Consider the following 14,631-nt stretch of genomic DNA (forward strand, 5'->3'; position numbering starts at 1 on the left):
CTTGTGGTAGGCTTCTATTGCTATATACTTCCCTGTTATGATCACTTGCTGCATCCCAATGTTTTAGGCCCATAGTGTTCATTTTCATTTGTTTCAACTTATTTTGTTTTATTTTTTCTTTGGTTTCCTGGTTGACCCATTTATTTTTTAGTAGCATGAGATTTAAAATCCACGTATTGTTCTTTTTTTTCTTTCTTGTGGTTGACCTCAAGTTTCATATCATTGTGCTCAGAAAATATGTCTGGTCTGATCTCAATCTTTTTATACTTGTAGAGGCCTAAATTGTGACCTAGCATGTGATCTATTCTGTAGAATGTCCATGTGAACTTGAATGGAATGTGTACTCTGCTGATTTAGGATTAAATGTTCTGAATATAATTATTTAGTCCATCTAGTCTAGTATGTCACTAAAGTCATCATTTTCTTATGGTTTTCTGCTTCAATGATCTGTCCATTGAGGTAAGTGAGGTGTTAAATTTCCCTAACATTATTGTATTTTTATCAGTGAGTTCCTTCATATTTGTTAGTCTTTTTTATATCTGGGTGTTTCTGTGTTGGGGTCATAAGTATTTACAATTATTTAATCTTCTTGTTGGAAAGCTCCATTTATTATGATATATTGCCCTTCACCTATTGTTACAGTCTTTGGTTTAAAGTCAAGTTTGTCTCATATAAGTATTGCTATGCTGGCTTTCCTTTGACATCAATTTGCATGATTACTATTTCCCCATCGTCTCACTTTCAATCTGCAGGGGATTTTACGTCTAAAATGAGCCTCTTATTGGCACATATAGATGGGTCTTGCTTTATACATCCTGACACCCTATGTCTTTTGATTTATTTCATTTACATTCAGAGTAAATATTTATAGGTACGTATTTAGTGCCATTTTTGTTATTCATTTTTTACTTGTTTATGGAGATTTTCTCTGTCACTTTCTAGTCTTTGTCAATTTTGGTCTTTCCTACTCACTCATAGAGTCCTCTTAATATTTCTTGCAAGGTTGGTTTAAGTAGTCATGACCCATTTTAGTTTTTGTTTGTCTTGGAAACTCTATTTTTCTATTTTGAATGATAATCTTTCTGGATATTCTTGGCTGCAGATTTTTCTCATTCAGCATGTTGAATGTATCATGTCATTCAATTCTGGTTTGCCAAGTTTTTGTGGAAAGAGCTGTGGCTATCTCTATGGGTCTTCTTTTATAAGTTAGAGACTTCTTTTATCTGGTCACTTTTAGCATTTTTCTTTATCACTGTATTGCAAATTTAATTATAATATGTCTTGACATAAGCATGATTTTGTTGCTTTTAGTGGTAGATCTCTGTGCATCCTGGATCTGGATGTCTGTTTCCTTCCCCAGATTAGGAAAATTTTCAGCTATTATTTCCTAAAATAAATTTCATGCTCCCCTGTTTCTCTTCTTCTCGTAATTCTATGATATGAATGTTATTATGTTTGATTGAGTCACTGAGTTCCCTAAGTCTATTCTTTTGACCCATAATTCTCCTTTCTCTATTTTGTTCAGTTTCACTATTTTTCATTATTCTATCTTCTTTATCATGCATTCATTCCTTTGCTTCTCCCATCCTTGTGGTCATTACATACAGTCTGTTTTGAATCTCAGTTATAGCATTTTTTTTTTCACTCTGACTGATGGTTTTTTTAAGTATTTTATCTCTGTGGTAAGGGTCTCCCTCATGCTTTCCATGTTTTTCTCAATCCAACCTACTATCTTATTATTATTATTATTATTGCTTTAAATTCTCAATCAGTCATGCTACTTTTATCTATTTCAATTAGCTCTCTGGTGGTGTCCTTTTCATGTTATTTCTTTTGGGATGAATTCCTCTGCCTTGACATTTTTTGTAAGTCCCTGTTTTCTTCTCTGTGTTAGAAAAGCCTATTATGTTTTATGGTCCTGATAGTAATGGCTTTATGAAGAAGAGATCATATAATATCCAGGACCTAGTGCTTCACGGAGTATCTCTGATGTGTGCTGTGTGCACTCTGCTGCTATACTTTGGCTGTTCTACCCCTTATTCCAGTCATCTGCAGATGGCCTGCAGTGGGAAATGCTTGGACCTGGGCCAGGTTGTGTTGAGTTTTAACTAGGTGTGCTGTGGTTGGCTTGTTCAATGAGACCTGGTGCTAGATTCCACTAGAACTGAAGGATTGCAGGACTCTATGGTTGGTAAACATAGTGTGTATGTGTGGTTTTATGCTGGTCTTCTTGGGAAGGGGTCTTCTTGAGCTGGTCCTACAAGACACTTTACCAAGAAAAGCAGTAACAGTGGAGCACAGTGGGGTGAGACTTGGTGTAAGCAGGTTAGGCAGGCTGTGTTGGCATTGCCCTGTTTACTGAAGTTGTTTAAGCTGAGGTGCAGAGGAGGGAATGGTGCCACCCAATTCCTTTGTCCCCAGAGAAGGGTCTATGTGGTTGCTACTCTCAGGGTAGTACACCCAGAAGAGTAAATAATTTCCCCTGTGCATCCCAGGTGTTTTTCTGATGGCCATTTTCATGCTGTCTGTCTCTGGGTTGCTTGCCTACCTGGAGAAACACAGTGCACTTTGGGCTTTACCATTAAAAATCAACTGACTTAAAACTCTAAACCTTAGGAAGTGCTGTGGCAGTGACCTGTGCTGATCTGGGGACAGATCTAACTGGATGGATGCAGTTTTGACTGAGAAGGACACCAGAGTGCAGAGTTGTGGGATTTGGAGTAAAGCAGGCTAAATATCTAGTGTCTGGTTTAGCCACCCTGAAAAAGTGTCTCTGAGGACATGTTCAGTGACAGAGGAGAGAGATGGCCTCCATTGGTTCTTTTGTCCTTGGAGAAGTATCTTAGTGAAGCTGCTTCTCACAAATGTCTTACAAGAAGAGAGAAGAATCTCTCTCCCTTTGCCTTAGGAGATATTCAGATTATGCCATCGGTCCCAGGGTTGTTTGCCTGCCTTCTCTCGAGGAATAGGGCAGCTTCCTCAGGGTTCTACCTCAACAAGCCCTTGGACCTCTAGAACTCCAGTCTTTGTGGTTGGTTGGTTACACAATGTGATGAAAATCAGCCTTTCTCACTTTCCCAGCCAATCAATGGCTTTGGAGAATTGTTCTCCTTGTTCATTCCACTGTACTTTCTTCTCTCTTTCATCTTTCTCTGCAACTAGGGTTTCCACCCCTCTGCAGCACCTGTGACTTGTTTCTCGCCCATACCATGTCTCCACAAATCTTATCTTCTTTGATGTGACCTCTTCTCTGCCTCTAGTTGTGCCATTTGTTCTGTGAGTCCTCAGATCAGTTTTTTAGGTATTCAGAATGATTTGATAGTTATCTGGTTGTGTTTGTGGGAGACAAACCTAGGGTACTCCTACTATGCAATCATTTTTTTAATGAAATTTATTGTCAAATTGATTTCCATACAACACCCAGTGCTCATCCCAACAGGTGCCCTCCTCAATGTCCATCACCCACTTTCCCCTCCTTCCCACTCCCCATAAACCCTCAGTTTATTCTCAGTTTTTAAGAGTCTCTTATAGTTTGGTTCCCTCCCTAACTTTTTCTTTTATTTTTTTTTCCTTCCCCTCCCCGATGGTCTTCTGTTAACTTTCTCAGGATCCACATAAGAGTGAAAACATATGGTGTCTGTCTTTCTCAGTATGACTTATTCACTTAGTATAACACTCTCCAGTTCAATCCACATTGCTACAAAAGCCATATTTCATTCTTTCTCATTGTCAAGTACTATTCCATTGTGTATATAAACCACAATTTCTTTATCCATTCATCAGTTGATGGACATTTGGGCTCTTTCCATAATTTGGCTATTGTTGAAAGTGCTGCTATAAACATTGGGGTACAAGTGCCCTAATGCCTCCACACTCCTGTATCCCTTGGGTAAATTCCTAGCAGTGCTATTGCTGGGTCATAGGGTAGATCTATTTTTAATTTTTTGAGGAACCTCCACCCTGATTTTCAGAGTGGCTGCACCAGTTTGCATTCCCACCAACAGCGAAAGAGGGTTCCCATTTCTCCACATCCTCATCAGCATCTATAGTCTCCTGATTTGTTCATTTTAGCCACTCTGACTGGTGTGAGGTGGTATCTCAGTGTGGTTTTGATTTGTATTTCCCTGATGAGGAGTGATGTTGAGCATCTTTTCATGTGCCTGTGGCCATCTGGATGTCTTCTTTAGAGAAGTATCTATTCATATCTTCTGCCATTTCTTCACTGGATTACTTGTTTTTCGGGTGTGGAGTTTGGTGAGTTCTTTATACATTTTGGATACTAGCCCTTTGTCTGATATGTCATTTGCAAATATCTTTTCCCATTCCATTGGTTGTCTTTTAGTTTTGTTGATTGTTTCCTTTGCAGTGCAGAAGCTTTATATCTTCATGAGGTCCCAATAGTTCATTTTTGCTTTTAATTCCCTTGCCTTTGAGGATGTGTCAAGTAAGAATTTGCTCTGGCTGAGGTCAGAGAGGTTTTTTCCTGCTTTCTCCTCTAGGGTTTTGATGGTTTCCTGTCTCACATTCAGGTCCTTCATCCATTTTGAGTTTATTTTTGTGAATGATGTGAGAAAGTGGTCTAGTTTCATCATTCTGCATGTTGCTGTCCAGTTCTCCCAGTGCCATTTGTTAAATAGACTTTTTGTCCATTGGATATTCTTTCCTGCTTTGTCAAAGATTAGTTGGCCACACTTTTGTGGGTCCAATTCTGAAGTCTCTACTATATTGCTTTGTTCTATGTGTCTGTTTTTGTGCCAATACCATGCTGTGGTGATGATTACAGCTATGTAGTAGAGACTAAACTCTGGGACTGTGATGCCTCCCACTTTGGTCCTCTTCAATACTAGTTTGGCTATTCAGGGTCTTTGTGGTTCCATACAAATTTTAGGATTGCTTTTACTAGCTTCAAGAGGAATGCTGGTGCAATTTTGATTGGGATTTCATTGAATGTGTAGATTGCTTTGAGTAGTATTGACATTTTAACAATATTTATTCTTCCAATCAATAAGTACAGAATGTTGTTCCATTCCTTTGTGTCTTCTTCAATTTCCTTCATAAGCTTTCTATAGTTTTCAGCATACAAATCTTTTACATCTTTGGTTAGGTTTATTCCTAGGCATTTTATGCTTCTTGGTACAATTGTTAATGGGATCAGTTTCTTTATTTGTCCTCCTATTGCTTCATTATTAGTGTATAAGAATGCAATTGATTTGTGTACATTAATTTTGTATCCTGCAACTTTGCTATAACTGCCCCTTCCACCCCTGTGCACCTTGCAGATCTACCCCTGCTAATATGCTCTTGGCCAGATCCTATAGAAGCAGCACCACAAGCCTGTCAGTGTGCAAGTAGTCCAGGCAGGGGCCACACCAGTCCACAGTGAGTCCTGCCCCTGGTAGAGGGGAAGAAAATGCACACACCAGTCTGACTGTGACGCCAACAGTGGGCGTGCGGCAGACATCTGGTCTGACTATAGCCCCGCCCACCAAGACAGATTTCTCCAGACAACACAGGGGAAATGCCCTGCCATTTGGAACTACTTCAGGGACTACCCAAAATGACAAAATGGAATAATTCGCCTCAAAAGAAACTCCAGGAAATAGTGACAGCTAACGAATTCATCAAAAACGATTTAAGCAATATAATGGAATAAGAATTTAGGATAATAGTCATAAAATTAATCGCTGCACTTGAAAAAAGCATAGAAGACAGCAGAGAATCTATTGCTAGAGATCAAGGGACTAAGAAATAGTCATGAAGAGCTAAAATGCTATAAATGAGGTGCAAAATAAAATGGAGGCAACCATAGCACGGATTGAAGATGCAGATGAGAGAATAGGTGAATTAGAAGATCAAATTATGGAAAAAGAGGAAGCTGAGAAAAAGAGAGATAAAAAATCCAGGAGTATGAGGGGAGAATTAGAGAACTAAGTGATGTGTTCAAACGGAACAATAGCAGTACCATAGGAATTCCAGAAGAAGAAGAGAGAGAAAGGGGCAGGAGGTGTACTTGAACAAATCATAGGTGAGAACTTCCCTGATATGGGGAAGGAAAAAGGCATTGAAATCCAAGAGGCACAGAACAACAGAAATAAACAATATCGAATCTAAAAAAAACCTGAATCCATCTTCTGCACAACATATCATAGTGAAACTGGAAAAATACAAGGATAAAGAGAGAATTCTGAAAGCACCTAGGGATAAACAGGACCTAACTTACAAAGGTAGACACATAAGAGTAGTAGCAGACCTAAATACTGAAACTTGGCAAGGCAGAACGGAATGGCAGGAAATCTTCAATATGATGAACAGAAAAACTTATGCAGCTGAGAATCCTTTATCTACCAAGTCTGTCATTCAGAACAGATGAAGAGATAAACGTTTTCCCAAACAAAAACTGAAGCGATTCGTCACCACTAACCATACCTACAAGAGATCCTAAGGGGGATTCTGTGAGTGAAATGTTGCAAGGACCACAAAGGACCAGAGACATCACTACAAGCATGAAACCTACAGACATCACAATGACTCTAAACCCTTGTCTTTCAATAATAACACTGAATGGAAATGGACTAAATGCTCCAACCAAAAGACATAGGGTATAAGAATGGAAAAAAGGAAAAAAAGACCCATCTGTATGCTGTCTACAAGAGACTAATTTTAGGCCTGAGGACACCTTCAGATTGAAAGTGAGAGGAGGCAGAACTATCTATCATGCTACTGGAAGTCACAAGAAAGCTGGAGTAGCCACACTTATATCAGACAAACTAGACTTTAAATTAAAGGCTGTAACAAGAGATGAAGAAGGGCATTATATAATAATCACAGGGTCTATCCATCAGGAAGAGCTAACAATTATAAATGTCTATGCACTGAATACAGGACCCCCCAAATATATAAAACAATCACAAACAAAAGCAACCTTATTGAGAAGAATGTGGTAATTGCAGGGGACTTTAATACCCCACTGACAACAATGGATAGATTATCTAGGCACAGGATCAATAAAGAAACAAGGGCCCTGAATGATACATTGGATCAGATGGAATTGACAGGTATATTTAGAACTCTGCACCCCAAAGCAGCAGAATATACTTTCTTCTCAAGTGCACGTGGAATATTCTCCAAGATAGATCACATACTGGGTCACAAAACTGCCCTTAATACGTATAAAAGAATTGAGATCATACCATGCACACTTTCAGACCACAATGCTATGAAACTTGAACTCAACCATAGGAAAAAGTCTAGAGAACCTCCAAAAGCTGAGAAAAGAAGAAGGAAGAAAGCAGAAGAAGAGAAATAATAAAGATCAGAGCAGAAATAAACAATATCGAATCTAAAAAAAACCAACACAACAACTGTGGGGCAGATAAATGAAACCAAGTGTTGGTTTTTTGAGAAAATAAACAAAATTGCTAAAACTCTAGCCAGGCTTCTCAAGAAGAAAAGGGAGATGACCCAAATAGATAAAATCATGAATGAAAATGGAATTATTACAGCCAATCTCTCAGAAACACAAAGAATTATCAGGGAATACAAGAACCATTATATGCCAACAAACTGGACAACCTGGAAGAAATGGACAAATTCCTAAGCACCCACACACTTCCCAAACTGAAACAGGAAGAAATAGGAAACTTGAACAGACCCATAACCAGTGAAGAAATTGAACAAGTTATCAAAAATCTCCCAACAAATAAGAGTGCAGGACCACCTGGCTTCCCTATGGAAATCTAGCAGACATTTAAAGCAGAGATAATACCTATCCTTCTCAAGCTGTTCCAAAAAATAGAAAGGGAAGGAAAACTTCCAGACTCATTCTATGAAGCCAGCATTACTTTGATTCCCAAACCATACAAAGACCCAGCAAAAAAAGAGAACTACTGGACAATATCCCTAATGAATATGGATGCAAAAATTCTCCATAATATACTGGCAAATCGAATTCAACAGCATATAAAAAGAATTATTCACCATGATCAAGTGGGATTCGTTCCTGGGCTGCAGGGCTGGTTGAACATTCACAAATCAATCAATGTGATACATCACATTAATGAAAGAAAAGGTAAGAATCATATGATCCTGTCAATCGATGCAGAAAAAGCATTTGACAAAATTCCGTATCCTTTCTTAATCAAATCCCTCAAGAAATTCGGGATAGCAGGAACATACTTAAACATCATAAAAGCCATTTATGAAAAGCCTACAGCTAATATCATCCTCAATGTTGAAAACTGAGAGCTTTCCCCCTGAGATCAGGAACACTACAGGGATGTCCACTTTCAACGCTGTTGGTTACCATAGTGTTGGAAATCTAGCATCAGCAATCAGACAACAAAAGGAAATCAAAGGCATCAAAATTGGCAAAGATGAAGTCAAGCTTTCACTTTTTGCAGATGACATATTATATACATGGAGATCCTGATAGACTCCACCAAAGTCTTCTAGAACTACTATGCAATCTTACCTCTATCTTCTGTCATTTTTTTGTCATTATTGCTAAAATTTGTCAATTTCATTGATGTTGAAAAATCTGTTTCTTACATTGTTCTTTTTCATTGTTTTGCTGTGCTCAATTTCAATAGTTTCAATCTTATCTCTATTTTTCCTACCTTATCTTGCTTTATTTTTCTCTTACTTTTGTAAATTCTAGAAGTTGGCACTTTAACTTCAGTTTGATCAGTTTGATCTCTAATGGAAGCATTTAATGGTAAAATTGCTGTAGCTATATCACAAATTTTCATACCCATACAAGGAGGTTCTCAGCCATAGTTTGTTTAAGTATCCTTCTTACCTTTTCCTCCTTTTTTTTTTCCTTCTGGGACTCCTATGATATGGGTAGTGTTTCATTTCACGGGCATAGAACCTAAGTCACCCCTCATGATCTACTAATTTTCTTCCTTTTTTTCCCCAGCATCACTATAGTCCACATTTTTTTCTTTTATTTTAATTATCTATTCTTTACTCTGGTTTTCCTATCCTCACTGTCATTGTATCCAGTTTACTTTGCATCTTATAGCATTTTAAATTCATCCTGACTAAGTCTTAGGTCTTTTATCTCTGCCATAGGGGCTACTCTGTTGCCTTTGTTTTTCTCAAGACCAGCTGTTAGTTTTATGACTGCTGTTATAAATACTTATTCAGATATATTGTTTATATCTGTTTTGAGCAAGTACCTGGCTATGATATCTTCTTGACCTTTCCTCTGGGGACAACCTCTGTCTTGTCATTTTTGCTAAATTTCTGTCTTTTCTGTGCTTTTATTATGTTTCCTGCACCTGAGAGTTCTACTATATTTAACGGGGCCATGCACTGTCTGGGGACTGACACTACAGGAAGTGTTTCTGGTATATGCTCTGTGCACTGTGTTTGGCTGTGTTTTGGCTGCTCTATCCCAATAGTCAGCCCTCTGCAGAACTCCTACTTCCTTTCAATGGTGAAGTGTATGGACCTTTAAGTAGGTATGCTTTTATTTGTTTGTTGAAGTAACCCTGGAAAAAAGGGGTACAGACTGCTCCCCCAAAACTAAAGGGAACAATAAACAACAGAATTAACAAGATACAAGGCTGATTCCATAGAAAAATAAAAGAAAAATGGGGGGGGGAACAGAAGAAAGAGAAAGGAAGGAAAAAGAAAAAAAAATTAAAAAGCCTGATCAAAAAAAGAGAGAGATAGAAAAGGAAATTGAAAGAAAAGAACTATGAGCCTGATTTCAAAAGAAAAAAAAAGGAGAAATAAAAAGAAAAATAGAGTTGTCTTTTGGTGCCTGGAGGTGGTGGCTGTGCAGGTCTGGAGGAGAGGTTTGCTGTTTTAGCTCAGAGTCAGTCTTGCCCTAGTAAATAAGAAGTTGTCAGTCAAAGAGGAACAGGATTTGGTGTCAGCATGTCCAATCTCTACTGGGGGCTGCCGTTTTAGTCCTTGAAGTCCCACTGTGTTGGTGTTAGGGTGGGGAAAATGGCGTCAATCCAGTCTCTCATCACTGGACTGGGCATCTTGATTCCAATTGTTCAGGCAGTCCGCAAAGAATAGATATGTTAGTGAGCTCATTCTGAGCCAAAACTCTATTGTGGTTTTTCTTTGGTGCATGGCTGGGATTCAAAACCCAAAGTCTTAAAGGACCACATGGCAGCATGCATCCATTCCCCTCCTCTGGAGTACAGCCTCTCCACCCTGCTGATGAAAGTTCTTTGGCTGGCACTTGCAGAGCCTCTTGTTCTTGTGGAGGCAATTAACCCTCTTCCAATAGTACTCCAGGCATGGGACTGTTCTATGAGTGCACCACAGAGATCACTACACCATGCTATGCACTCAAGGACCAGCTCCCTCCTCCTCAGGACAATGCATAACAGCCCCACTCTGGAGAAAGTCACACACTTCCAAAACTTCAGAGCTTTAGCTCCAGAAGTTGTTAGCAACAAAGAATTTGGTCACTCAGTACTTCTTACTCCCTAGTATGTGATTCATAGATATTTTCCTTTTGGGCAAACTCAATGCCACAGTATCTGACCCCCTCTCTCTTTCTCTCTTTTTTGTCTCTCCATGGAAAGTGTTCTTTCACCTCTGAGGCCACTGATTTTTCTTTCTCCTGATTCACATCCATGCACCTCACACCTGCCAAGCTCTCTCCCTCCAACTGTAGAAATCCTTCTCCAACTCCACTGACCAATTTCTTAGGTGGTCCATGTAATATGACCTAAATATAGCTGTTTTGGGGATATGAATAAAGCCCAGGATGCCCTAACTTCTCTGCCATCCCAACTCCTCATCCTAGAGACTTTTTTTCCATTGGATAGTCTTCCTTATTTCTCTGAGATGAATTACCATAGATTTACGGGTTCATTTCTGGGTTTTTGATTCTTTCCCCTTGATCTGTGTGTCTATTTTAAGGGCCAGTATCATATGGTGAGGGGATGGGCCAAATGAGTGATGGGGATTAAGGAGTGCACTTGTTATGATGAGAATAAACAATGTATTGTTTGGAAGGGTTGAATAAATATATTGTACACCTGAAACTAATATTACACTGTATGTTCACTAACTGAAATTTAAGTAAAATTCTTATTTCTTTAGAAATTAAAAAAATGTATTATTATGAAATTTTAAAGGTCATCACAAAGCAAAATCCTGTAACTCATACATAAAGGGGAAAGACAAAAGAATCAAAACATATCATTATAAAAATCCATCTATTTACAAAGGAATACATCAAGAGAGTATGAAAGAAACAAAGGAACTACAAAATAATTAAAAACAATTAAATTGTAATGGTAAGTCTTCATCTACCAACATATACTCTACATGTAGATAGCACATGTCATGCAATCCAAAGACACACAGTGGTTGAATGAATGAAAAGAAAAAAAAAAGACCCAGGTAAATGTTACCTATAATAGACTCATTTAATCATTGAAGCCACTCAGACTGGCTGTGAAGGAATGGAAAAAAAATCAGAGAGAAAAGAAGCTATTCTTATAAAAGTCAAAATAGGCTTCAGGTCAAAAGTTGTAAAAAAAATAAAAACATTAACTACATAATGATAAAGAGGATTGAGCAATATAGGAATCTAACTATTAATATACATACACCCATATTAGCTGGATATTTCTCAACAGATACTTGGCAAGACAGAAGCGAGTGGAATGACATATTCAAAGTGAATAATTGGAGCGGTGCCTTGGTGGCCCAGTTAGGTGTCTGTATCCAGCTCAGATCATGATGTCACAGTCTGTGAGTTTGAGACCCATGTTGAGTTTTGTGCTGACAGCTCAGAACCTAGATCTTGCTTTGGATTCTGTGTCTCCCTATCTCTCAGGCCCTCCCTCCTTCTCCTCTCTCTCTCTCTCTCAAAAATAAATAAACATCAAAGTGCAGAATGGGAAAAATCTGCATCCAAGTATACTGTATTGAGCAAGGCTAGCATTCAGAATAGAAAAAGAGAAAAAGAGGTTTCCAGACAAGAAAAAACTAAAGGAAATTGTGAAAATTTAACCAGCCCTGAAAGAAATATCAAGGGAGAATCTTTGACTGCAAAGACCAAAAGTGATAAAGACAAGAAAGGATCAGAGAAAATCTCCAGAAATAATGACAAAACACATAATAAAATGAAAATAAATACATATCTATCAATAATTAGTTTGAATGTGAATAGACAACACATAGGGTATCAGAATGGATAAAAATAAAACGAATATCTTTCAATATGCTACAAAAAGGACACCCAGTTTAGACCTAAAATCACATGTAGATTGAAAAGGAGGGGGTGGAGAAACATTTATCATGAAAATCATTGTCAAAAGAAAGCTAGAGAAGCAATACATTTATGGGACAAAATAGACTTTAAAACGAAGACTGCAAAAAAAAGGGCATTATATTCATAAAAGGTACAATCGATCAAGATCTAATGATTGTAAATGTTTATGCCCCCTAAATTAAGGCACACAATATATAAAATAATAACAAAAGTAAAGGGAACCACTGATAATACAATAATAGTAGGGAAATTTAACACCCGACTTACACCAATAGGCATATCTAAACAAAAAATAAGAAAACAAAGGCTTTGAATGATACACAGGACCAGATGAACTTAACAGTATTTACAGTATTCACAGTATTCCACCTTAAAGCAGCAGGATACACATTCTTTTCAAATGCACATGGAACATTCTGAACAGATCACATATTGTGTCACAAATCAGTACTCAACAAAGAGAGAAAAAGAAAGAAAGAAAGAAAGAAAGAAAGAAAGAAAGAAAGAAAGAAAGAAATGCTCCTTTATTGGCCACTGTATTATGAAACTATTTTTCAATCACAAGGAAAACTGGAAAGACAAAAATACATGGAGGCTAAACAACTTGCTACTAAAGAATGAATGGGTCAATTAGCAAATCAAAGACAAAATAAAAATTATGTGGAAATAAGTGAAAATAAAAACACAAGCGTCCAAACATTTTGGGATGCAACAAAAGTGACTGCTTTTTTGGGGAGGTATAAAACAATACAGGTCTACCGCAAGAAGCAAGAAATATCCAAATAAACAACATAACTTTATCCCTAAAGGGGCTAGAAAAAGAACAAAGGAAGACTAAAGTGAGTAGAAGTGCACAAAGGAATTTGCAACTTAAATGCAATCCCTATCAAAGTTCCAATGATGATTTTTGCAGAAATTAAAAAAAAATTATCCTAATGTTTATATGGAGCCACAAAAGAAGCTCATTAAGCAAAATGAATTGGAGCAAGAAGGAAAAATCTGAAGGCATCATATTTCTTAATTTCAACATATATTGCAAAGCCAAGAAATCAAAATAGATGGTACTGGCTTAAAAAGAAGAGAACTAAGAAATACACCCATGCGTATATAATCAATTGTTACTCAAGGAGATTGACAAACATATACAAAGGAAAGGACAATCTTTTCAAAAATAACATTGGGAAAAATACAACCATGCAAAAATAAATAAATAAATAAATAAATAAATAAATAAATAAGGATGCTATTCTTCACCACACACAAAATCAACACAAATGGATTAAAATTTAAATATTACAAGAGACTTTTTGTATAACCAGGGAATATTCTTTGTGACATTCTTTTTAACAATTAATTTTAGTATTTGACTCGAAAAGTAGACTTTAAAACTAAAGTACACAAGTAGCATTATGTCAGAGAAAAATCTCCTATACAGCAAACAACTAACAACGTGAAAAATTAACACACAGAAAAGGAAAAAATTATTTGCACAATATACATTTGAGAAACAATATCCCCAAAATATAAAGAACTTCAACTCCTGAATAATAGTAACAATCATAATCATAATCATAAAATATTTTCTGAGTAACTGAATAGACATTTCTCCAAATAAGATATACAAATAGCAAAAAAGGTAAATGAAAAATTGTTCATTATCACTAATCACAAGTGAAATGCAAATTCAAACAATGTCAAGATCTCATTTCTCAGCAGTTAAAATACACATTATCAAAACAAAACAAAACAAAACAAAACAAAACAAAAGCAGTTAAGTGTTGGTGAGGATGTGGAGGTAAGGAAACCTCCATACAATACTGGTGAGAATGTAAATTGGTACAGCTACTATTAAAAATAGTTTGGAAGTTCTTCAAAAACTAAAAATAGGATCATTGTATGATCCATAAATGACATTTCTGGAAGTATATTCAAAGTAATTGAAATTAGCATCTTAAAGAGATATCTGCAATCCCATTTCTTTTTTTTAAAAAATTTTTTTTTTCAACGTTTATTTTATTTTTGGGACAGAGAGAGACAGAGCATGAACGGGGGAGGGGCAGAGAGAGAGGGAGACACAGAATGGGAAACAGGCTCCAGGCTCTGAGCCATCAGCCCAGAGCCCGACGCGGGGCTCGAACTCACAGACCGCAAGATCGTGACCTGGCTGAAGTCGGACGCTTAACCGACTGCGCCACCCAGGCGCCCCTGCAATCCCATTTCAATTGAAGTATTTTACACAATAGCCAACAAACGGAAGCAAACTAAATGTCCGTAAACAGATGAATGTGTGAACAAAATGCAGGACATAATGTACAATTATTATTGAACTAAAGAAGGAAGGAAATTCTGCTATTTGCAATGACATAAGTTGAGCTCAA

The sequence above is a fragment of the Lynx canadensis genome, chromosome A1 (assembly GCF_007474595.2).
Source record: "Lynx canadensis isolate LIC74 chromosome A1, mLynCan4.pri.v2, whole genome shotgun sequence".
In the NCBI taxonomy this organism is placed as follows: domain Eukaryota; kingdom Metazoa; phylum Chordata; class Mammalia; order Carnivora; family Felidae; genus Lynx; species Lynx canadensis.